Source organism: Pantherophis guttatus, chromosome 1 (assembly GCF_059756535.1).
Source record: "Pantherophis guttatus breed Tessera chromosome 1, ASM5975653v1, whole genome shotgun sequence".
Taxonomy (NCBI): Eukaryota; Metazoa; Chordata; class Lepidosauria; order Squamata; family Colubridae; genus Pantherophis; species Pantherophis guttatus.
This window is the reverse complement of record NC_142063.1, coordinates 200,336,790-200,362,735: the sequence shown is the minus strand read 5'-3', so window position 1 is coordinate 200,362,735 and position 25,946 is coordinate 200,336,790. Positions and strand designations below refer to the sequence as shown.

Below are 25,946 nucleotides of genomic sequence, written 5' to 3'. Positions count from 1 at the left end.
TGCTGAAGATATGCACTAGCACAGCATTTTACTGACAGCCTCTTGAATCAATGAAAATAAGAATACTAAAAATATTTGAAACCACAGTAATCCCAGGAATTTAAAGAAGGTAGCATTACACAGACTATTAACTTTTTGGCATCTGCAGACCTAGCTTGAGCTGTCATCTTTGCTTGACCCTGAAACAACTTTCTCCGTCCCTGTTGCCAAAATGTCAGCATTGGATATCCGTGCCTGTCTTTTCCTTCCAGGAATGAAGGGAGGATCTTTCAAAACTGACTAGTAGACATCAAGATGCAAAAGATTTGGAGAATCTGAGAAGCTATTCTTTCAGAAGAAATCACTCTCTGTGACAATTAGATGTAGATCTATGATAACTTTTCTGCTTACCTTTGTTTTCTCAAAAAATCTGTGTGATTTTCTTCCAGGGGGATGTTTAAATTAACAAGCTGGATAGTCATTCATAAGGGATAGAATGCCTTACCACAGGAACATTGTTTTGACAAGTAACTCAAATAATACCTAATTTTACAAACATTCTTAGAAAAGTACCAAAGTGAAGAGCACCATTTCTCATATTTTTCACTCATCTAGAATTTACTGTACTCCAGAGATAGACGGGTGTGGGTAGGGGGAGAACAAGTAAAAGAATCAGAGTAGGCACAATGTAATTGTTCTCAGAAAGGGCTGTTCCAAGTGTGAAATGCTCCCAGTTCGGACCGGATCGCCCGATCCGGTAGTGATGATGGCGGGTGGTTCGGAGAACCGGTAACAAAAATCCCTGCATCCCCCTCCCCATGCCCAGCTGAGCCACGTGATCATCAGAGGCTTTTTTTTTACTTTTAAAAGCATTTTTTTCTACAACCACTTCAACCAAAGAGGTTGTAGGGAAAAAATGCCTTTAAAAGCCTCTGACGATCCCAGCTGAGTTGCCTGATCATCAGAGGCTTTTAAAAGCATTTTTTTCTGCAACCACTTCAACCAAAGAGGTTGTAGGGAAAAAAATGCCTTTAAAAGCCTCTGACGATCCCAGCTGAGTTGCCTTAATACATACATACAATACATTTATTATGCAATCTTCTGTTTAAACTGATTAAGGTATTTAAATACTATATATGAATTTCTTACGACCAGTCATTGTAGGTATGACTAGCGCAGTGTCCTCATGGTCACAGGATCAAAATTCGGATGCATAATAAACCTCACGAACCTACATCAGTTGCAGCATACTCAGATCACGTGATCACCATTTGGGACATTCCCAGAGAGCTTTCAACAAGCAAAGTCCATGGAGAAAGCTGGATTCACCTAACAAGCTCAGTGATTTGCTGCACAACTTTCTTAACAGACACATTGCTCACAGTGATGGAAGTTCAGGTCCCATAGTGATTATAAGTTGAGGACTGCCTGTATTCCAAAACAGAGCCAATGTTTGAAAAGATATTATGTCTAATTTGGGATAGGAACGGTCAAAATTAATCAAAAGTCAGGTTGGAAACTTATTTAGTGAGCATTAAGAGTTTTTTCTTTGGCTGTGTTTGTCAAGTTGCTTTCAGAACCTATCCAGTCCATTATGTGATACTCTTCTATAAAGAGCAGTTTCTACTTGAGGGCCAGAACTAACAGGACCTACTAGAATCTTGAGAAGACTTATCAAATATTGAGAATCTTCTCGAAGAGGAGGAATACAAAAGTACAGTGTGGAAAACTTCCTCTTCAAATAAATAACCAGAAAGCTTCTAAGCATATGATCAAACCAAAATGGGTACTAGGCAGTGGTGGGTTTCAAAAACTTTTACTACTGGTTCTGTGGGAGTGGCTTGGTGGGCATGGCAGGGGAAGGATACTGTAAAATCTCCATTCCCTCCCCACTCCAGGGGAAGGTTACTGCAAAATCCCCATTTCCTCCTGATCAGCTGGGACTTGGGAGGCAGAGAATAGATGGGGGCGGGCCAGTCAGAATTTTTACTACCGGTTCTCTGAACTACTCAAAATTTCCGCTACTGGTTCTCCAGAACTGGTCAGAACCTGCTGAAACCCACCTCTGGTACTAGGGCAGGGTAAGGCTGGAGCCCAAAGTTTGTATGAATTGATTGACTGCCTTATTAAAGAAGGAGAATCAGGCACCTGATTTTGTTTTTTCTTGTTGTTGCTTTTTATTATCACTATGAACTGCCCAGAGTTGTGTTTTACAAGATGAGTCACCATAATTATTCTTTCAGGACCATCACTTATTTCACAATCATTGTATCTCAGCCCACTTCTGGTTTTCCCCAAGTTGACTTCTATTTCAGCAACCCAATTTTATTTGGAGTTGTACTCCAAGTAATGCAAGCATTACTACTCTTATTAAACATTTAGAAGTCAGACATTCTTGTCACTTCTTTCAAATTATTCAAAAGATCCAAATGTACATTTCTGTGGGTCTAGGACAACTCACCATGGCTAACACACTGTGGGACAACTAGCCACAGGAAAACCTGTTATGGGATAATTCAACGCTGCATTAATCCTTTCATTTAGTTGCTTTTATTATTGATGACTACATTTTCATTGAAATTATTGTAATTCTCGTATTTCTGGACTGACTTTGTTATTATTGTCCAGGGTTTCACTGAAATTAATTTTTTGTATTTGTTGAATTGTCCCATGGCGAGTTGGCCACGTTGAGTTGACACATTTCTGCCTCTCCCTATTCTATATTTATGATTAACATAGGGGAGCAGAATTCTTTGATTTCAGTATTTCTTTTTAAACATTCACTCTGGAGCTCTGCTATCCTGATGCTCAATCTACTCTAAGGAAACATCACTGAGCTATAGCAGAGCAATTGGTGTCCATCTGTTCTGAGAAGGTTTTGCTGACTAGACTGGTCGATGGGGATGTGGTACACCAGTACAATCCATAACATTTCCCATAAATTGCTATCAACTAATTGTTATCCATGAAAATATGCAACTAATTTTTTTTTTAAAAAAAGATGAGGGGAGTTATGAAAAAAAGCCGTTCAACTTAAAACACCAAATATTTTTTCTGTGTTATGTTATTGTAAAAGAAGAAATTCTTTGGTGTGGTTCATTTACTTTGTGCAACCTTGCGAACCACAAAGAATTTTCATTGTGTTTTCAGATCTGAATAACACATTTGGCTTACTCCTGGCATCCCTCAGTCAGAAGGTTTTCAAATGTTTGATGAATGTTAAGGTCTTTAGAACTACTCTGGGTATAAAATATAAGTTCTTCTTCTCCCACGCACCTCAATTTTCTCCTACAAGAAAAGCTTTGGGAAAAAAAACTTTTACAGCAGTACTCATTAGAAAGTGGTACAAACTTTCAAGCAAGCCTCGGCAGCCTTAACTCTGAGAAAAGTACCAGGCCTGGTTGGTATTTGTTAACTGTTTTGACCAAATCCTTCAAAAACCTTGTTTGTTCACATCAAATAAAATAACACATTTTAGTGGTTAGCCCTATTGCCTCATCCTCCACAGTTCTTTGAGAGGAATGTCTGATGCATAAGGACTTTAGGAATGTTACAATTGTTGAAACTGTCTGTTATAACTTTCTATAAACATTTGCTGGTCATCACAAGAATTATTGGGAATTTTCTTTTACAGCAGAGGTGTCCAACCTTGGCAACTTTAAGACTTGTGGACATCAACTCTCAGAGTCAGCTGGGAAAATTCTGGGAGTTGAAGTTCACAAGTCTTAAAGTTGCCAACATTGGACACCCCTTTTTACAGGTATTTAACAGGACATCTGAAGTACTATTTTCTAATAAGCTATAAGTACCATTCCTTTTCATTCAGTAGAGATTGCCATGATTACCTTCCATTGGCCTTGGAGAATCAACACCAGACTTGTGGATACAAAAATGTTTGATCAACACAGTCTTCTGCATGTTGATACACATCTCCTGGAGTAATGACTTGCCATGTAATTATTCTTAGGATTTCACAGATTTCTGAATTTTGTGATTGCAGCAGTTACATTAACGGTAAATGTTGAATAAGGAAATTCATTTTTGGATATTAAATTCAAGCCAACTATTGACTGTCCATATGGTTGTACAACCTAATGTGGAATTGTGAAAGCAGTAAAAGGATTGGGAAGAGAAAATACAACATTCTGCATAAATGCTATCCATGGCAGCAGACAGAAGTTATTCTGTTAGATGGCATGAGTGGATAAATGGGGGGGAGGGCGGGGAGGGGATGAAAAATGGCAAAAAAAAAAAAAGACACTTAGGCTATTTGGAAATCCAAGAATGAATGAAATTGGCAATTATTTTGGGATTTCAAAATTCCAATTGCAGTGAGAAACTTACTAGTGGAGAAAATATTTTATTGTTATTATCAATTATTGCTTTTTTAGTGGAAAGAAAATTTGTCTTATGTGCAGTCTGTGAAACACTTGGACATGTTAGAAGTGGTAGCTGTTTCTATGTGTTGAACTTATGTTTAAGTACGACCAACTTGTGACAAAATACATCAGGCATATCAAAAATAAATTCAAGACTGCTATCTAAGAAAAAGAATCAGAATAAACCTATCTAACTGATCCCAAATCATATATTGAAGAAAAAGTTGAGCATCATAAAAACATACTACTGTATTTTGTCACTCTTGATTGTTTCCAGACTTATATCACAAACAACATAAAAAATATCATTCTTAGAATAGTCAGTATATAAAACAGTGAATCTGTGATTGAAAAGCATTTCGTATAATACAGGTAGTCCTCGACTTACGACCACAATTGAGCCCAAAATTTCTGTTCTTCAGTGAAATTTGTTAAGTGAGTTTTGCCCCATTTTACGACCTTTCTTGCCACAATTGTTAAGTGAATCACTACAATTGATAAGTTAGTAACCCAGTTGTTAAGTGAAATCTGGCTTCCCCCCAACTTTGCTTGTCCAAAGGTTGCAAAAACATGACCTAGGGATAAGCAACGGTCATAAGTATGAACCAGTTGCCAAGCATCTGAATTTTGATCTCATGATCATGGGGATACTACAAAGGTTGTAACTGTGAAAAACTGTGAAAAAAGTCACTTTTTACAGTGTCATTGTAAGATTGAACAGACACGAAATGAACTGTTGTAAGTCAAGGACTATCTGTATATAAATGTGAAAGACTCTAGTGGAGCTGGATTGGCCGTTTCCTCTTGAAAAAATGTGAAGATCGGAATTTGTCATTAATTAACTATAACAGTCAAGAATATGACAATGATTCAGTATAAAAAGAAAGCATGCTGTTGTGCAAGAGAGACTTGTAGATATCTACTGTATATACTACTAAAACTCGCCTGTCTGTGTGTCTACGGTATTTGTAGCCTTAAGTTTGGCAAAACAATGCATCTCAGGGCAATAATTTTTGAACCAACACATCCCAAATGAGCCAATTTAAGGAATGCATTCAAAATCCAGGATCTATTCCTCTTCTGACATTGAAATATGGCAAAGTTGTGGTCACTTCAGAGCTATCACACTTCTGCAATCAGCTGCAGTCACATGATAGTCACTTCCAATGCTCCCTGCCAGCTTCCCACAAGAAAAGTCAATGGGGAAGCTGACAAAAAGTTAGAAATAGCTCCCACTCCCACTGTGTTTTGTTTTTTTTTCCCCCCCATCTGTGATCATTCTGTTCCTCTGTAAGGAAAATATGACCCAAATATGGATCACAGGTTGTCTAGTAAACATTAAAACTATTGACTTTGTAGTGGATATCATGGTTTTACGAAATGCAGTTAAATCTTGCAAAACAACATCAGCTTCTTTAAGGCTTTTTCACATTTGTCCTCTTTTTTTGTATTCTCAGCTAAGAGATGGAAAATATTGAATTCCTTTGTGAAACACTGTGTGCAAGTGCTATTGGAAATGGAATGGAAAAGTTACAGTACATTGACAGTGTAAAAGTTCCGTGTTTGGATGCATCTCAAATTTATAATACAATTAGCAAATTGCTGAATATTCTCAATCCTGACAGCGTAACTTGAACTATAAGCTCTTGGCCTTATAAGTGAGTCATGGTTTTTACATTCTTTACAATTACAGCTGTCCAGCAATTAGTTGTTGTATGAGAACTACTGACATGTACTTTAGAATACATAACTGGATGCAGAGATCAAGGTTTGTAAAAGCCACAAAACTACTGAAATCACTGCTGAGATATTCCAATATACTATTCAGGTGAAATTTTCAGAGGAATGTGCAAGAAAAAGGCACACAGTTTCTTTGGACAAGATATCAGATGATCCCATACTTGATTCAAAAGCCACATTTTGATCTGAGTTCTTAGTGGAAGATACAATAACTTCATTAAGGAAACAATTTAAACAAATGGTGCCGTTTATGCTCAACTATGAATTCATAGTTCATGAAAGCACATAAAGGCGATGTAAAACTACTTTTTTCCCAATAATTTTATTAAGAGTTATATTAACCAGTTAAAAATACAAGAACTTAATATAAAAATGCATTTTAAAAAAAGAAAAGAAAAAGATGAAAAAGTAGATGAAAAAAATCCCCCAAACACACATAGTGAGATGCTGTACACTAAAATCCAGAGTTTCAACAAAAAAATAAATAAATTACAAATGTTTGGCTTATCTTTCATTCAGAATATATAATATATCTAGACATGTTGGGCTTTGCTCACTTCATTGTACTGTGACACGTCTGGTGATAGATAGATAGATAGATAGATAGATAGATAGATAGATAGATAGATAGATAGATAGATAGATAGATAGATAGATAAATAGATAGCAGGGATGGGTTTCTATTTACCTTTACTACCGGTTCGCAACGGGGCCGCACGCATGCACAGAAGCGTTCTGATGACATCGGGGTTGGTGGGCGGAGCCTCCCACCAGTTTTACTACCGGTTCTATAGAACCGGTGCGAACTGGGGGCAACCACCACTGATAGATAGATAAGATAGATAAACAGACAGACAGACAGACAGACAGACAGACAGACAGACAGACAGACAGACAGACAGACAGACAGACAGACAGATAGATAGATAGATAGATAGATAGATAGATAGATAGATAGAGTGGATGGATGGATGGATGGATGGATGGATGGATGGATGGATGGATGGATGGATGGATGGATATTATTTTATTTTGACCAGCTTCTATCTTCCACTTTTACCTCTAGTCTGTGTCTTAATTTTATATAAATAACATTCTGTTTGTTAGTTCTAGAGACAGGTAACACTGGTAATAATAGTCACTAATATTCTGTATCATTCCTTGAGTTTGTGTTTTATATCTGATCCTTCTCTTTTACTTTTAAACAGTTTGTTAATTATTTTGTTCTCTATTGGACTTCCATTGAAGGAAACCTTTACTTGACTATATCATTTTGGAAGCTGACAGTCTGATATAGATTTTTTTGCCATGGAGAATATGATGCAGATTATATAAAAATCTAAAAGCAAATGAGACAGCTAGAAACACACACCACACAGACACACACATATATATATTTCCTCCAATTACATTATTGTATGTGTTCCATAAAAGTCAGGGTTATTTTAATACCTATGCCCACATTTTTTTCATTGAACATATGTGGATAGCTCATGGAAACTCATAACATTGTGAAAACAGAAATGAGTACCCAATTTAGGAAGAACACTGTTGGTTTGGAAAAGCTAAGACTATTATATTTGTTTTCCACACAGGTTTGGAAATGGAAATCTTAGCAAGTTTTGCAGAAGTAAACTTTTGTGAATTACCGCAAACCACACAATCAGAGTTCAGGGAATTGCTTGTCTTTTGAGGCTACACTGAAGAATTCAGCCAGACAATAAATCAACTGGAACAATCCCAACATAAAGCCAGTTGCTAGTACTCTCATCTGAATCTAGTTGTGCATGTACTGTATAACATTTGGAAGTTATCAACAAAAGCTTCAAAATAGGTTCCAAACATGTATTTTCAGAAAACATTTTTTTCTAGAAACCTGCTTTCAACACTTCGGACTTTCATAACACATAAAGAATGACCACATTCAGCAAGTTAATCTGTACAGGAGCTGACCCCTGTTTAGGTTAATATTCTAAAGATTATTGTAATGTGTGCTGTGTTGGGATACATTGGGAAGTGTTTGAAATATGTCCATAAACATCAGCTACTTGAAGATGTGATGGCATTATTATTCAGATGTATTTTTGCAACTGGTGCACAATGCAAAGCTTTGCAAAAATCCTCTTAACTGTTTGAGCAAGAATTTGGGTCCAGGCAAACCTCCAGATTAAGGACCAGGTCTGTCTCGGGCTGTAGAACCCTATCCAGCATCAAAGGTAGCATAGTCCAAGAACTGAAAGATGCCAAAACCCAAAGCCTATCAGTCTTGTCAGGTTTCATCTGAAGCCTGTTGTTCCCCATTCAGATCCTCATAATCTCCAGATATCAGGATAAGACGTGCTTATTGGATATCATCAGCATAATGATACCTTACCCCAAGGCATCAGATGATCACATCCATGTAGATTTTGAAAAGGAACAGAGAGAGAACTGAATCTTATAAAAGGGGCCAGATGTGGGATCTTTCCTCCCCAGTCACCACTATCTGGAACTGACCCTAGAGAAAGGAGGTGGAACGAGCACAATGTAGTACCACCTACCTCAATACTCTCAGCCAATTCAGAAGAATAGCATGGCTGATGGTATCAAAAGCTGCAGAGAGATCAAATAGGACAAGGCTGGATGCACCATCCCCTTCCCATTCTTGCCAGAAATTATCTAAAAGCCATGACCAATGCCGTTTCAATCCCATATCAAGATTTGAATCCCAACCGAAAGAGAATCAGATAATTGCCTTCATCCTATGCACCAAAGGCAAATTCCTTGTGTATCCAATCACACTTGGCCAATAAAGAATTCTATTCTAATTCTATTCTATTCTATCTTCTGAAACTGCCATTCAATCACCTTCTTAACCATCTTCTTAAGAAAGGGGAGGTTAGATATTGGACAAAAATTGTCCAGTATAGTAGGATCTAATGATGGTTTCTTAGGGAGGGAGCAAACCAAGGCCTCTTTAAAGAAATAGCCCTCATTGAAAAAAGAGTTTACCAGCTCTAGAAGCTAATCATAAACCCCCAGCCAGGAGGAGCACGGATCTAAATTCTTTTTTAATTCACTATTGTATACTGCTCAGTGTCATTTTTTTCATTCAAGTTTATACTCCAACCATCGGTGCAGAAGGGTTAAAATAGAATAACAGAGTTGGAAGGGACCTTGGAGATCTTCTAGTCCAACCCCCTGCCCAGGCAGGAAACTCTACACCACTTCAGACAAACAGTTATCCAACATCTTCTTAAAAATTTCCAGTGTTGGGACATTCACAACTTCTGGAGGCAAGTTGTTCCACTGATTAATTGTTCTAACTGCCAGGAAATTTCTCCTTAGTTCTAAATTGCTTCTCTCCTTGATTAGTTTCCATCCATTGCTTCTTGTTCTACCCTCAGGTGCTTTGAAGAATAGTTTGACTCCCTCTTCTTTGTGGCAACCCCTGAGATATTGGAACACTGCTATCATGTCTCCTCTAGTCCTTCTCTTCATCAAACTAGACATACCCAGTTCCTGCAACCGTTCTTCATATGTTTTAGCCTCCAGTCCCCTAATCATCTTTGTTGCTCTTCTCTGCACTCTTTCTAGAGTCTCAACATCTTTTTTACATCATGGCAACCAAAACTGAATGCAATATTCCAAGTGTGGCCTTACCAAGGCATTATAAAGTGGTATTAACACTTCACGTGATCTTGATTCTATCCCTCTGTTTATGCAGCCCAGAACTGTGTTGGCTTTTTTGGCAGCTGCTGCAGACTGCTGGCTCATATCTAAATGGTTGTCCACTAGGATTCCAAGATCCCTCTCACAGTTACTACTATTGAGCAATACCCCACATATACGGTACCTGTGCATTTTGTTTTTATTCCCTAAATGTAGAACCTTGCTTTTTTCACTGTTGAATTTCATTTTGTTAGATAGCACCCAATGTTCAAGTCTATCAAGATCCTTCTGTATCTTGAGCCTATCTTCTGGAGTGTTGGCTATTCCTGCCAGCTTGGTGTCATCTGCAAATTTGATGAGTTCCCCATGTATCCCTTCGTCCAAGTCATTGATGAAGATGTTGAAGAGCACTGGGCCTAAAGCAGAGCACTGGGGTACTCCACTGCATACTTCCCTCCATGTAGATGCAGTTAATTCTACAGGACTACACGTTGAGTGCGTTTGGTCACCCAGTTACGAATCCAATCTGGTAGTGATGCTGTCTAACCCACATTTTTCTACTTTATCTAGTACTAGGTTATGGTCTACTTTATCAAATGCTTTACTAAAGTCCAAGTAAATTATATCGACAGCATTCCTCTGGTCCACTAATTTTGTCACTTTGTCAAAGAATGCAATAAAATTAGTCTGGCATGATCTGTTTTTGACAAACCCATGTTGGCTTTTGGTTTGCTTCTAGGTGTTCAATGATTCGTTGTTTGATTATCTTTTCCAGAATCTTCCCTGGTATTGAGGTCAGGCTGATAGGTCTGTAATTTCCTGGATCTATTTTTTTCCCTTTTTTGAAGATGGGAACTACATCAGCTCTTTTCCAATCCTCTGGCAGTTCCCCTGTGCTCCAGGATCTTTGAAAGATATAGTTCAGTGATTCTGAGATTTAATCTGCCAGTTGATGATTTTCTATGATCAAGTTCAACTTAAAATCTACACAACATGCAAACACAATGTCCTGCTTGGGATTGGAGACAGGAATGTCACAGTTGGAAACATGAAAGAGGAAAATATCGCTGGGTGTTATGACTTGGGGAATTGTAATGGAGCAGGAGACCAACTTATCCATTTCCACCATTCTTATCCATTTCTTCATAGCTAACACTCTCCTCAAAGAACCAAATGATACCTCTGTACACAGACATCATCAGATGGAGTATACAGAAATCGAACTGATTATATTATTGCTAGAAAGAGATGGGGTAGCTCAATTATAGCATCGAATACATATTCAGTAGCTGACTATGGAACAGATCACAGACTGCTCATGTGCAAGATTCAAATTAATCTAAAGAAGAAAGCCAGTCAATTTTTGCAATATGACCTTGAGCATAGACCCATCATTTTCAATGAGAACATCAGTAATCATTTTGAGGTCCTAAACCTTACTAACAGAGAACCAGAGGAATGATGGAATTAACTTAAAGAAGTCCATAAAAGACTGCAAAAAAATGAAGAAAAGAAGAAAGAATGTCAAGGTTGCAACCAAACTTTGCCAGCAAATCTGAAGAACAACAGGATGACCAGCCAATTGGAAGAGGTCAGTCTACATTCCAATACCAAAAACGATTCCAATACCAAAAACCCATTTATAGAATGGGCAAACTATCGTACAATATCCTTAATTTCACATGGTAGTAAAATAACGGTTAGGATCATTCAACACAGATTAGAGTCCTACATGGGAAAAAAAGGTGCTAGATATTCAAAACTGGCTTTTAAAAAGTGAACTGGATTCAGAAGCAAATTTAATGTTTTCCAAACTGGAGCCAGGGGAACATTCTGGTTTTCATAACTACCATTCTAGGCCAGTGGTTAATATGAAACATTAGATTTTTTTTTTTTCCTTTCAGTTTGAGAGCTCAAACTGCCCACCTATTTGCTCGGCTCCTTAAGCTGCTTAATGATGTGAAGGACAACATGAGATGATCCAGATGGTGGTTGTTTAACATGTTTATATGAACTTCATTTCAGGGAATATTTTATGTGTGTCTCTTTGTGCGTGCTGCTGCAGCTGGATCCTGGCAGCTCCACGAAGTCAGGTCAATAGAACAAGTTCTAAAGTTTTTCAGACACTTCTAACACTTGCATATAACTACCATATGGCTATGGAATTTGCTCAAGTTGCTTTCATAGCCATGTAGAAATACTTAGCACACAGATATTGTTTTCAAGTATTCTTGGGTATTGACATATATTAACGTTGTAATTTTTACAGCTTTTACACTCATTAGTAGGTAAATGTGATCCAATATTACAGACAGCTGAAATTGGGGGGGGGGGAGTTTCCATTATGATTCCTTGTGATTTCTTTCAGGACTCAAGGTTGATTCAAGCCTTCCATCCTTCTGAGGTTGGTAAAACGAGGACCCAAACTGTTGGGGGCAATATGCAAATAATGCTGACATTGTAAACCCCCCCAGAGACTTCTATAAAGTGCTAATTGGGGCAGTAAGGTAACTTTCATTAATTTAAGTAAAGGTAAAGGTTCCCCTCGCACATATGTGCTAGTCGTTCCCGACTCTAGGGGGCAGTGCTCATCTCCGTTTCAAAGCCAAAGAGCCAGCGCTGTCTGAAGATGTCTCCGTGGTCATGTGGCCGGCATGACTAAACACCAAAGGTGCACTGAATGCTGTTACCTTCCCACCAAAGGTGGTCCCTATTTTTCTACTTGCATTTTTACGTGCTTTCAAACTGCTAAGTTGGCAGAAGCTGGGACAGGTAACAGGAGCTCACCCCGTTACACGGCACTAGGGATTTGAACCGTTGAACTGCCAACCTTTCGATCGACAAGCTCAGCATCTTAGCCACAGCATCCCTTAATTGGGGCAGTATATAAGTCCAAATGCTATTTCTATTATGCTATTTCATGACAGAGATTTGCAATTGAAGTGTCCTCTTTTGCAAATCTTTTTTTTTGCTATTATATATATATATATATATATATATATATATATATATATATATATATTATTATTATTTTTATTTTTAAACAAAACATAAAACATAAATCCATCTTCCACTACAATTTCAAACAGTGCGTTGGTCTGTTACAAATATTTTGTGCTTCATCTCCATATTTTGCTATTATATTTTAACAATCCCCTATGCAAAAAAAAAGACAGAAAAAATAAACATACTGTATCTCAGAATTTTAAAGAATAATCTGATGCAAAGAAGGCTGCTCAAATGGTCGAATTCCTACAGTTACAGCAAATGATAATATTATTTATTTGGTTTTGGCTTAATGAATCAACCTCAGCAATTTATAAACCAAGGCTGGCTTAAACTGTTGGGTGAATCCAACCACAAGCACAGAAGAAAACAGATGTACGGATGTGGCCAAAAAACAGCACTACCTGGTAAATACCTGTGAGGTTACTAAATTCTTACCGTCCATTGTGGTAGATGTCCTTCCTAAACCAGTAGCCATGTTACCTTGAAAGTGTAGTATCTCTAATGTAAGGGTAGTTCCTGAGAAGTGGTAATCAGACACTTTGGATCAGAGGTCTTCAACCTTGGCAACTTTAAGAGTTGTGGACTTCAACTCCCAGAATTCCTCAGCCAGCAAAGCAAAGCTGGCTGAGGAATTCTGGGAGTTGAAGTCCACAACTCTTAAAGTTGCCAAGGTTGAAGACCCCTGCTTTGGATCAAAGGTGAGGAACGATAGGAGTTGAAGTCTACAAGTCATAAAGGAGGCATCATTCCCCACCCATTCCCCAAGAAGATGCCCATTCTTTCCAGCCTAGTCGGAAGACCTGGACCTGATTTTTAAGCAGCAAACTTTTGTCCAGCAAGAACCTGCATCGCTATCAGGTTGCACTTTCCACAAGTGAAAGAAGATTTAACTGGGGAAGATGTAACAGCTGCTGGTGCATAATCTTTTACTGCTGTCAAAAAAAAGGGGGCTAATATATTATTTCACCAAAATTCTTCCATAGTATTTTGAAACTTTCCTTAATCAAGACCACCCCTATGTTTTTTAAGAGTAAGAAATGTAATTTTAGCAGGAAACAAGTTTTTTTTGTTTCTTTGTAAATCTTGACCTCTTGCTTATACCGATCCTGACATTTATTAGGTTTCTTTCAGCTGTTTCCTGGGGAAGTGCCATCGCTCTAGAAAGTTTGACTAGAAAACAGAAACTTGGAATCAGAAACTCCCTTTATCTGATTCCTTAATAAAGTTTTTATCTTTGATTTTGTTGAAACACTTGCAAGTGATATTTAATAGCAACCTCCCTACAAGCCATTCGTGACAAATCAAGCTCTTCTTTTGTCCGAAGAATCTATGTGCCTTCTCCTATGACTCGATCTGAAGGACTTCTTATCAAGTTAAAAGCTATTCTGGTTATCCAACTTACGTTCGAAGAAACCCTTTGGCTTTGGAAAGTTCCTGTTTTCTAGCATCTGGCAGAAAAACCAAGACTGGAGATTTGCCCAGCAGTGAAGTCTGAATAGGGCACCCTTTCAAACTGCCTTAACACAATAAAGTATTCCTAAGGCTGAAAATTCCTAATATGATTAGAAGATTTGTTGTATATGAGTCCTTCTATTTGTGATATTTGTACCACTTTGTGGTGACACAGAGTGTTCAAGCTTCTCAATGTTTTCAGACAAGGCTTCCCTAATCAAAACTGACTTGATTAGATCTCCTTGGGAAGAGTGAGGGAAGCTCCTTGGACAGCCAACATCTCAAGATGACTGGAGATGACTGGAGGCCTTTGAGCAAATATGGTACTCCTCGGCTTACAACTGTTCGTTTAATGACTGTTTGAATTTACAAAGGCACTGAAAAAAAAGTGACTTATAATTAGTCCTCCCTTACAGTCATTGGAGCATCCACAAGGTCACATGATCAAAATCCGGGCGCTTGGCAACTGGCATTTATTTACGACAGTAACATCCCAGGGTCACATGACCCACCGTTGGTAACCTTCCCAGCCAGTTTCCTTCCAACCAGCAAAGCCAATGGGAGTAGCTGGATTTGTTTAAGGACCACATCATTCATTGAACAACTGTAATCTTTTTGCTTAACCATGGCAAAAAAAGGTCATAAAATTGGGCATGACTCATTGAACAACCACCTTGCTCAGTTAACAGAAACTCTGGTCTCCATAATGGTCTTAAGTCGAGGACTACCTGTAACCAGCAGGATGGGATAATGGATTAAACTCCTTATCTCCCCATGATATAATTTCAGTTAGCTCCATCCAAGGGACTCTTTACAATTGAAAGAATTCTAAAGCAAGGGACCAAGCTCAAACACACTGAGCAAAGGGTTGGCTTACATAAACCTCTGAGATCTTTCTCTACTCTTTAATTTAATAAGCCACTGTGACTGAGGATTGATAAAATTAAATCTGTGCACTGGAAGAAGGGGAACCTCGTTTTATCATTTTTGATAGTGAGGTTAACTTGTTTCCTTTGCTAAAGAAATACACAGCCCTATTATTTACTCTTTTTTTTTTTAAAAAAAAAGAAGAAGTTATTTAACAAGGACAGCTGTTCTGAGTACAATCTACTGGACTAACTAATGGAACTCCTGAAAGCCCTGCCAAAGTTCAAATCTTAATTGCTGGAACAGCTTTTCCACTCCCACCACTTCTGCACTTAAACGAACCAGTAATTAAAGCCAATGCATCTGGAACAGTGCAAGATATAGAATCCATAACTACTCACCATTAATTTACTACAGCTACAGACAGGGAATTGTTTGTACAGTTGCTAATCCTCGCTATTTTAATACTTACAGACCATTTTTAAATATTTCTTTGGGCTTTGCAGGATTGTGCTTTGAAATACGTTCCAGATGACACCCAGATTTGACATTTATTTAAAAGTATTTGTTCATTACCACCGGTTATTAAAAGATATCTCAAATCAAGGAATGATACAAAATGCAAAGGCAACCAAACTATTAAAAGAGAAACAAATTACCAGTTGTCCTCGATTTACAAGTTTGTTTAGTGACCGTTCAAAGTTCCAACGGCACTGAAAAAAGGGACTTAGACTGTTAAATCCTTTGCAACATCCCCATGATCATGTGATCAAAATTCAGCTGTTTGGAAACTGGTTCATACTTATGATGGTTTCTGTGTCCCAAGGCCATGTGATCACTTTTTGCGACCTTCTGACAAGCAGAGGAGACTAAAACATATAAAGAACAGTTGCTGGAACTGGGTATGTCTAGTTTAATGAAAAGAAGGACTAGGGGTGACATGATAGCAGTGTTCCAATATCACAGGGGTTGCCACAAAGAAGAGGGAGTCAAGCTATTCTCCAAAACACCTGAGGGCAGGACAAGAAGCAATACATAGAAACTAATCAAGGAGAGGAGCAACCTAGAACTAAGGAGAAATTTCCTGACGGTTAGAACAATTAATCAGTGGAACAACTTGCCTCCAGAAGTTGTGCATGCACCAACACTGGAAGTTTTTAAGAAGATATTGGATAACCATTTGTCTGAAATGATATAAGGTTTCCTGCCTAAGCAGGGGGTTGGATTAAAAGACCTCCAAGGTCCCTTCCAATTCTGTTATTCTATTCTATTCTATAATTCACTGAAGAAATGACTTACTTCACTGAGCCACGGTGGTGCAGTGGTTAAAATGCAGTACTGCAGGCTTCTTCTGCTGACTGCCTGCTGCCAGCAATTTGGCAGTTCAAATTTCACCAGGCTCAAGGTTGACTCAGCCTTCCATCCTTCCAAGAGGGGTAAAATGAGGACCCAGATTGTTGGGGGCAATACATGACTCTGTAAACTGCTTAGAGAGGGCTGTAAAGCACTGTGAATCGGTATATAAGCCTAAGTGCTATTGCTATTGCTACTCAACAAAAGAAATTTTGGGCTCAACTGTGGTCATAAGTCAAGGAATGCCAGTCCACTGTAATCAGTGGACTGGCATTCCTTCAGAATTTGTGGGTGCTTAAAAACTGGAGGTTTTTAAGAAGAGAATGGATAGCCACTTGTCCAGAATGGTATAGGGTCTCTTGCTTGAGCAGGGGGTTGGACTAGAAGACCTCTAAGGTCCCTTCCAACTCTCTTAAGAGAAAAAGAGAGTCTAGAATTTGTCTAGACAAGTTAATGGGGAAGCCAGATTTGCTTAACTGGCTTACTAGCTTATCAACTGCAGTGATTCACTTAACAACTGTGGCAAGAAAAGTCATAAAATGGGGCAAAACTCACTTAACCAATGTCTCACTTAACAACAGAAGATTTGGGCTTAATTGTGATCATAAGTCAAGGACTACCTGTATTGGATTGCACAAGGAAATACTGAAACTAGGACCAAGTGGTTGACAAGTTTGACCAGAGTGTTGTCTTTAAAAACAATCACTAACATGGCACAGAAAATGCTACCTATATCATTATATCCCACAACAGATACAACTTCAAGGAAAGTTGGACATATTTTAACTATCCAAGGGATAGCAGCTTGCAAATGTTCATAAATCAAGTGGCTGCTCCTGAAAGTTGCTTTTAGAATCACAAAAGCCAGGGAACCATGAATCGCAAGAGCTTACATGTAAATCCTCCCCCATTAAGTTTTTACACTACCTCTTCTAATTTCTGATTTGTTGTGATGGGTAGAACAAACTAGAATGCACAAGTCATCTGTAACTAACTGGAGAAAAATATTAGGGGTAAACCAAATACAAGTCAAATAGAAAGATTCAGAATAATCTTAAATACACCTGAAATGGGATCATGCTATGGAATGGAATGGAATGGAATGGAATGGAATGGAATGGAATGGAATGGAATGGAATGGAATGGAACAGAGTAACTGATTATATCTACCTATTGGTTCATCAAGGTTATTGCTATCTAAGGCCCATGTTGGCAATCCACATCCACAGTGTTTCCTCCATGGGTCACTGAATGGCAGAAACTAAATTTCGCACTGCTTTCCTGTTACTAATTGCAATGGAGGGAAATATAATCGGAGTCACTGATTCAGCAAGGAGTGTGCATTAGAGGGAAACTTCATTTAAAAACCCTAACAGGAATTTTTGAATGTCAATCAATCATTAAACGAAACATCACATGACCACAACACCTAACAACAGCAATCCCGTTAGTCCCAGTTACATTCATTAGGTGAGGACTGTCACTGTACCATCATTAGACAAGGACCTTATGCTTCTCCTGCCCTGAGTGATCTATCGGCTCTGTACCACTGCCTCTTCGCTGATCGAGCCCAGCAAGCTCCCTTTAGCAAATGAAGCTTTACCACTCTGCCATGCTCACCTCCACTTCAACTCTTCTTACCTGTAAACTTTGAGGACTAGGCATTAATATAATTTGTTCAGCACCATCAAACTTCAAAATAGTTGCAATGAATGGTCATTAAGCAAGGATTATCTGTACGCTCTGCATTTGTGTGTTTGTGTTCATGTGTGTGAGAGAGAGAGGAGGGAGAAGGAGAAGTAGAGGGAGAGGGAGAGGGAAAAGGAGGGAGGGAGGGAGGGAGGGAAGGAGGGAGGGAGGGAGAAAGAGAGAGAGAGAGAGAGAGAGAGAGAGGGAGGGAGAGAGAGAGAGAGAGAGAGAGAGAGAGATCATAAAGAATTGAAAATCGATCTCCACCAACCACTGTCCCCTCATCAATAACCTCTGTCAGGCTCTCCAAATAACTCCCCAAGAACTAACCTATATAGTCAATTCAGAAAAAGTTACACATCCTGGGACTATGCGTTCTAATAGACCTTCTCAGTAGTTTCATACCAGAAACTATGCTAGGGATTTTCTGGATTGAATCAAATACTTTCATATGTAGAATTGCACTGCAAAACCTTTTCTACATTGTGTTTCAATGCGATGAAATACCATTTCCTGCCCAGTGGGGTAAACCTTATCCAATGTAAACCAGAAAGCTTACCGAGTGTAAAAACCAGTCTACAAATATGTTAGGGCACAATATAGAGGAAGTGAAGTGAATTTCATTTTTATTTGTTGACACAGGTCTGGAACACACAGATATATTTTAAAAAGAAATCCATGCCTTGATATAGCGAGGCATTGATTATAAGGGACAGTAGTTGAGGGTTGAGACAAAATTAACTGAAATAAAGCTGAAATTCCTTAGCTCAAATGTCAGCATTAAATTTTTATGACCATCAGCAAAACATGAGCAAAGCTGCAGGTTATACAAATTCCAGCAATAGTTGACTTGGGAGCATCAGTATAGGAATAACTGCATTCCTTCAGGACTATGAATAAGAGAGTCTCCAACACAACAAAGACTGGTCATATAACAGGGTTTTCCTGTTCTCCTTCATTGATTTACATATTTCAGATACAACCTGGCTTTTGTTTAGAACTAGCAAAATGTCAGCAATTTCAATAATTTAGGACAAAAGTGGTGATAACAACACAAGCCTAGTTTGATTGAACACAGGAAGTTTTCCATAACAGCATAAATATGTCACCAGGTAATATGAGATATATTTGGCTTCATTTCTCAAGTAGACCTCACTAGGGTTTACTCTAAATTGTATGATCAGAATTAGTTCTGTAAGACACACACATACATACGTAAAGTCTTCTCTAAACTACATCAAAATGGCAGCTCTGAGAAAATTGGCTTCTGATTAGCCACACTCTTCTTAAAATCATAACTTTTCTTTGTACTAGTTTTCCCAATATATTAGATTGTGTATTTCAATTTTATTGTGTTTTCCCAACAACTTCCAAGCAACATCTATGGTTCTCACCCCACTTCTATTATCAAAGGATTCTGTTAGATAGATTAGACCAGGCGCCTCCAAACTTGGGAACTTTAAGACTTGTGGACTACAATTCCCAGAATTCCTCAACCAGCCATGGTAGTTGGGGAATTCTGGGAGTTGAAGTCCGAGTTTTAAAGTTGCCAAGTAAGGAGTCTCCTGAGTTAGATTGAAAGATCCCAGAGATCCATAGTCAAACCTGAGTGGAAATTAGCATCTAGAATGACTATGCATGGAAGATTCGTAGACCACATTTCTGTAGGCTTCCTCACCCTGAGCAAGACACTCCAGCACCAATTCCCACAGCACATATTAGTCAGCTCCACAACTAAACAGGAATTTGAACTTGTGTTTCTTTCTACTTTAAGTACAAAGGCCTTGATACTGTGAGCACTTGGGGGGCATTTAATTATTGAATATACTCCATATAAGATTTGATTAAATATGTAGTAGGCAAGTACATGTAGTCTGGCATATTCCACAGTGTTAGAACTACATATAGATCTAAAGGAGGTATGCTGCATTCTGGATGAACTTGGCATATCTTAGCAATGAGACCTGTTCAAATTGAGTGGAGCTAATTATTGAGTGGAGAAATGTTCTTAAATGAAGTAGGGATGTTTTTTTCACATGCAAGCTTGACAACCATCTGTTAAAGATTCTCCAGTCTGAGCTATCTTCATCAAACAGGGATTGTTCTACAATTCCTTCCATTATACTCTGGCAACTCAATAACAGAGAATAAACATAAACAAAGATTACTATCACAGGAATATTGCTTTCATTTTCCCACTTGACCTGAACCAATTATATTGTTTGTTCTGCTACTAGCAAAAAATTAAAATGATTTTTTCTGAACCTGCAGACTAAACCACAGGAGTAGCCTAATGCTTCAGGTATTCACATTCCCCACTTCCACAAAGTTTTTCATTTGTGAATGTGTACACCCTCCAAAAGTTGCAGCCAAATCCTCATTTTAAACGTGAATCAACCAAAAATAACAATAGCAATACCATTTACTTTTATACCACTTCATAGTGCTTTACAGCCCTCTCTAAGCGATTTACAGAGACAGCATATTTCCTCAAACAATTTGGGACCTCATTTTACCCACCTTGGAAGAATGGAAGGCTGAGTCAACCTTGAGCCTGGTGAGATTCGATTTGCCAAACTGCTGGCAGTCGGTGATCAGCAGAAGTAGCCTGCAATACTGCACTCTAACCATTGCGCCACCGTGGCTCTTAAGTAAAAAAATATATGTATAGAGGACAATCATAATATATCTCTATGTTTAATGTGATTTAAATCCAGCTTAGTTTCTCTCCTGAATTCACTCACTTTTTTGGAGGGCAATGCCATCCAAAGGCCAAGACAGGTCTTATGAGGGCAGGGAAATTAGGCATTCATAGGCTAAATAATTTTGCTTATCAACATAGGGTCTCCTGAAACTGACCATTTAGCAGCCTATTTTCAATACAAGTATATTAGTTTTCCAGAGAGTAAAGGAAGGGAGAAACATTTTCAGTCTTGCAAAATTCTGTTAATGTAAATTTACAATAAAGACAGAGCTAGTACTACTGGTTGTCTTTCTTGTCTGGATTACCTGAAAGGGCTAATAAGGAATTCTATGAATGCCTTATCACAATAAAGGATAAAGATAATTAAGATAATATCTCTGATACGGCCTATTGCCAAACACTGTAGAAATCCCGTATGATCACCAGATTCCTTCTCTTGTAGAATAAAATAACAATTCCTTAGATTCCTGTCCTTTAAACTTATCAGAACATGCTCCTTCAGCATTTCATTCCGAATCCTATATTTCATAGCACATGCCACACTGTAATCCTGGAGACATAAAATAAACCTGCATTACAGCTTCCATTTAAAACAAATCTCTCGTGCTGGAAATGAAATTAAGCAAATAAGCATCTAATTCTGCCAATTTTGCTACCTTCCTGTACTGATCACCTTTCTTCCTATAGTGTTTCCTAGCAAAATTCCAAGGCCCTCTGGAAACAAGAAAGCAAACAATAAGGACACTAGAATGGAATTTTGGTCAGTTCGTTTTCAAGTTGAAGTAATGCATAGTTGAATTTGTTTGCACTGTAAACATTTGACTAGTAAAAAGAGCTTTGTTTTGCATACCCATTCCCCTTCCTCAGCCAAAAATCACAGTTGGCTCGACAAAGAGAACTTTTTGAGTGGGATGTGGATTTCACAGTAGGCTTCAACTATTATGGGGCGCTGTAAATTGAACTATGAATATTAACCCCACTCTCAAACATACCTTTTTACTCTGCTGATGCACTGCATACCTCATATGCAGCTGACCAATATATTCTGCCTGTCATGCGTTTAAGTCAAACGAAACTGTAGCTGTAGTAGGGTTTGTATTTCCTACCAACATTTAAAAACTGGAATAACTGATTTCTTAAGAACCCAGGAGATTGTCTTCTGTTCAGTCTACAAAACCAAATTATCTAACCCAATATTCCAACTGGCCAAGACTTTTCATCATCCATCTTAGTGCCATATCTCCATTTGCTGCTCTGATATTTCTCCTTGAATAATGCATCGTTATCGCTAGCCAAATTATGTCTAAGGCAACATTTCACATATTTTCACACAAGCTTTCATTCTCCTCTCTGACATATTGTCATGTTTCGATCACTCAGGATAGACATAGTAGGTTAAGTTTGGGCTTAACAGGTTGGGTGAACGGTAGTTACAGACTCAGTTTATAGGCTATGGCATATGGCTTAATAGGCTATGTGAACTTAGTAAATTGGGGATTCAACAAACCATGATTAAGGTAAAATATAGTTTAGCACAATATGTAAAACCAATCCCAGTCTATTCTTCCTCCTTTGTCTCCTTATATTCATGTCTCCCTCTAAAATTTTACAAAAATTGTATTCTTTTTTTTAAAAAAAACACTCTTTGCTCCATCTATGGAGATTCTCAATCATCCAAGTCATAGTTATTATCCCAAAGATGCTTCGTCCAAAAGGCGGCTGGATTTTCTTTTTCTTTGAAAACATTTCACCTCCCCTCCTCAAGTAGTTTCTTCAGTTCACTTGTCAGTTACTCTGACGTGAATTCTTATTTCCTTTCACTGTCTTCCTGTCCACTTGTAACCCTCCACAAACTCAGAACTGTTAACTTCACTTCCCTCATTATTTTTCTATATCACTTCTTATATATTTTTATATATCACAGATATGACTTCTCTATCACTTTTGTTCACTTGGATAGACTACACTTTACCATCTAAAGAATTCCAGCGCCACTCTGAACTGATTGCCCATTTCCCCTTAGTTTTCCATTTCTTGATCTCTTTTGTTAAATGTTTCCCCTAACCTGGCACTCTATAGGTGTTAGGGAGCATTTAAATCCACTGGGAAGGCAGAGGTTTGGGGGAAACAGCTTTTAACTTCTTCCTTTAGTAAATCTTTTCATTAACTAAGCCAGTGGACTTCAAACTGAAATAGTAAAATTATGTCCATTTATCTTTTTTTTTTAAATGTCCTCCATTTCTCTGTGTCTGTCATGTTTTAAATTGTTAGCAAAGGGACCTACCCTTTGGTTCCTAATAAAGAACTACACAGATCGATGGAGCTTAATACATCCTGATTCCAAATAGAACAATAATATAACATACAGCTGTCAGCTGAATAATATAATGCAAGTGCAGCAGGGGTGAAATACTCCCGGTTCGGACCGCATCGCCTGATCTGGTAGCGATGGAGGCGGGTGGTTCGGAGAACCGGTAGCAAAAATCCCTGCCCCCCCCCCACATTGCCCGCAATTATCAGAGGCTTTTTTAAAATTATTTTTAAAAGCATTTTTTCTACAACTTCTTTGGCCGGAAAAATGCTTTTAAAAATTTTTTTAAAAAAAAGCCTCTGATGATCGTGTGGCTCAGCTGGGATCATCAGAGGCTTTTAAAAGCATTTTTTCTACAACCTCTTCGGCTGAAGAGGTTATAGAAAAAATGTTTTTAAAAGGAAAAAAAGCCTCTGCCAATCAGGCAAGTCAGCTGGGATCGTCAGAGGCTTTAAAAGCATTTTTTTTTACAACCTCTTCAGCGAAGAGGTTGTAGAAAAAATGGTTTTAAAAGTTAAAAAAAAAAGGCCACACCCACTCAGTCATATTAACTCCCCCCACCACCAAGCCACGCCCACAGAACCGGTAGTAACAAATTTTACATTTCATCACTGAAGCACAGCAATGATTAAGCATCAGATGCAATAACATCTACTGGGAGACAGTAAGAAAATATTAAGCTGGCAGTCATGGCAGTGCAATCCAAGCCCCACCCCTTTTGCACATAAATCAACTTTGAACGCATGAGCAAAGATGTGGGCCTTGGACTTCACTGCTGTGACCACCATCTTGTGTTTGTTATCCTGTTGTGGTCAGCACTGATTGGGTACTTGAAAAAATATCCTTGAATTTGTTTATTTAAATTAAAATATCATGAATGTCTTATGTGATATAAAATGCCTCCCTTGGATTTCATCTTCAAAGGTTTTTCTTAGAGCTATAAAAATGCTGCTGCAATACAAATTTGAAGAATAAGTAATTTTCTAGCTAACCCCAACAATGTGATATAGCCTGACAATTAAAAAAATATGTTCTACGCTCCTTCTGTGTTCAGAATATATCCAGTGAACTACCTTATATCTGAACAAAAATATTCCGATTTGCAAAAAAAAAAATTGTTCAATTTTTATTTTCAATCTATTACAGGGGTCACACAACTTGATAAGTGGTGGGCTGGTAAAACAATGCTTCCATGGTATGGGAGAAATGGTATGAATGGTTAGAGGAGAGGTATAAAGGGCAAGGAAAGATTAAATGAGGAAGATACAGGAGTTGAAACGTAGTAACGAACAAGTGGAAATGGAACTGAAACAGAATGTATGATCGAAATTTAGTACGTTGTTATTTTTATGTATATAAATCAATAGTAGAATCATATGTATAAATAGTAAATTGAAGTCATGGAGAAAAATGGATATATAAGAAATGATTACTGATGCGGAAATGTTATAAAGAAGAAAATTGGAAAAAAAATAGTTTTTTGTTTAAAAAAACTGTTTAATAAAAAAAAATTAAAAAATAATGCTTTCATAATTGAAAAGTGTTACGTCTCTTGACAAGATGCCATCTCTGGGATGTTTTAACACATTACATTATGAAATTTAGCAATCCAGCATCATATCTATTACATAAGCTTTTATTTATAAGCAGTTTCAACAAATGCCAATGAACCTTGTTTTCCATATATTTAATTAAAATGTGGAATATTTGGCTGTTTCAGCTTTATGCTGAATTGGTAATAGATCAATTCATATTCCTTCATAAGTGTTTCTTTTAAAGATTCCAACAATGACCAGTCTAGTTGGGCATGGTTATGAATGTTATGTTTAAGGGGGGTGGGGGAAATAGACTAGGTCTTTTTTTGTTTGTTTGTTTGTTTAATTACTTTTATTATTATTTTTAAAAAAGACAAATCTAATTGCATCTGATGAGTCATTTTTCCCCTGGTTGAAAAGTTGTATATCTCCAGAAATAACTAAAATAATTAAATCCCCATTACAGGAATTAAAGTAATGCTTTTCAATCAGAAGCACAGTCTGACTTTCACAGGATGTGGCTATAAACCAAGCTTTTTAAAGCATTTGAAGCTCTGTTGCATTGAAGTCATGAAGCAACAAAATTAACTAATTACATGGCTCATCTCCTTTGCTTTTATACTTCATACCCACAGTCCAGTTATCTATATATCTCTATATCTCTATATCTCTATATGTGTGTGTGTGTATGTGTGTGTGTATCTCTCTCTCTCTCTGTGTATATGTATGTATGTATTTATACATGTATGTATGTATGTATGTATGTATGTATGTATGTATGTATGTATAAAGTAAAGCCCAAAGTGGCCCCAATAGTGGCAGGAACACTTGGGGCACAAACTCCTAAACTGGGAAAATGGCTCTAACAGATCCCAAGAACAACATCAGAGCTCTCTGTCCAGAAGAGTGCAGTGCTAGGAACAGCTAAGATACTGTGCTAAAATATTCCATCTTCCAGGCCTCTTGGACCCAACTTTGAAGAAGACAAGACAACCCCGAAGGGTGAGAAAGGAATTGCACTGTATAATATCATGGGGTTGTTTAATTAAATACTTTCACAGCTCTAGGCTGTTGAGGTCAATGTTTAATTTTCATCCACCATCTCTTCCAAATAGGGAGAGGAGAGGAGAAGGTGCAGTCAGGAACAATTTCATTTTATCTGCATATGAGAGGCACTGAGAGCTGTCTTTCAGCTACCAGCTACCATTCTGAATTCAATAGCAGGGAGAGGCATTGAGCATATCCAAAAGGCTTGAAAAAAGCAAGATCATGATTGA

At 37.9% G+C, this 25,946-nt stretch overlaps 1 long non-coding RNA gene across 3 annotated transcripts in view; it reads right to left on the bottom strand.

Annotated features, from left to right (window-relative positions):
- LOC117674360 (uncharacterized) overlaps positions 1-25,946 on the bottom strand; it is a 37,645-nt gene that overhangs the window by 7,204 nt on the left and 4,495 nt on the right. Inside the window, exon 3 of one of the 3 annotated variants that reach the window (XR_009621962.2) lies at positions 13,380-13,440. The exons of the other annotated variants lie outside the window; for them this stretch is intronic. This is a non-coding gene — a long non-coding RNA (uncharacterized LOC117674360). Of the gene's footprint in view, positions 1-13,379; positions 13,441-25,946 lie in introns of those variants that run through there. 3 annotated transcript variants of the gene reach the window in all.